Genomic DNA, 1,393 nt, shown 5'->3' on the forward strand with positions numbered 1-1,393 from the left:
TTTTGAGTCCTCTTTTATGTAAATACCTCATGGGATGTAAATGCTACATCTAATTTTTCTTATAATGGCCCTTTTCATCATGTGTGATTTTTAACATCATCCTGAGAAATGGCTCTTGATGTATTGCATGACTTTTGACTCTGAAAGCGGGTTGTTCCAGAATTTTGCTGCTAATGTCCAAAAATAAGGAAAATGAGGTATGTAGTTTACTGTGATAATAAAAAGAGGAAAGTTCAAAAAAGCTATATAGTTTTATCTTGGATTGTCGTCCCTTTCTAAGGCTACGCAATAAGGTTCCACTTGGCATTAGTATTTACCATCTTAACCCCTTTCATTTTTGTTCCCATTTTTAACTCCCCACTTTTTTTTTTTTTTTTATTGTAAAGAGCTATATAAGGCCTTGTTTTCTGGTGACTGTATTTAATGCAGTGTAGTGGGGGGGGGATTCCAAATTGGGTGAGAAAATGCATTTGCAACCTTTCTTTTGGGCTTTGATTTATAAAGCTTTTACTGTGTGCCCCAAATAACATGTTCGTTGGGGTTACCATAGGTTTTATGTTTTCATACATTTTACAAAATTGAAAACATCCTATAAATATCTCTTTTGCCGCAAATAACTTTTTCATACTTCGGTGTACGGGCTGTGTGTGGTGTCATTTATGTGCGCCTTTTTGATTGGACACTTTAAGACTCTGCGATGCCTAAAAATTATAGACATGTTATTGTTTGAGTTCTAGGGTAAGGGGGTGATTTGAATTTTTAGGTGTTTTGTTTTCAGGCCTCCTAGGTTGTCTGATTCTACCATACGGCAGTATACTGTATGAGAATTTTACACCTCTATTACTATGTGTGAATCGCACACTGTAATAAATGGAATAAAACCAGTTCGTTGTCTGCCGATGACCTCAGAGGCGGAAATCGAATGGCTCCACCCACGCGCTAGATTTGTATACCTCCAGCAGCTTTGCCAGAGGCATTTACATGGTTGACAACCCGCGATCGGTGTTACCGGTGTGTTTGCAAACCCCCACCTTGTATGGATAGAACTCCGCCCATGAGCTGACATGTGATGTCCTATTACGTCACACGTTGGTAAGGGGTTAACAAAGAGCAATATCTAAATTCAATAATGGAAATGTGAACTTTGCCTCACCCACACTGGATTGTAATCGTATGGACGGCACTTCAATGGCGTGGTGCACGTTGAAAAGTGACCTACACTGGATGCAGTGGTTAATTGTGCTTAAAGCAAATCTACCATTTAGTTTTATGCATTATGAACAAAACATACCTTTGAATGCTGTAGCTACATTGATGCAGAAACGTGTCTTGTTTAATCCCTGAACCTGAGTGATTTTGCTAAAAAATAAAATTGTGATGAAGAGGCTCTGTG

The sequence above is a fragment of the Engystomops pustulosus genome, chromosome 1, assembly GCF_040894005.1.
Source record: "Engystomops pustulosus chromosome 1, aEngPut4.maternal, whole genome shotgun sequence".
Taxonomy (NCBI): Eukaryota; Metazoa; Chordata; class Amphibia; order Anura; family Leptodactylidae; genus Engystomops; species Engystomops pustulosus.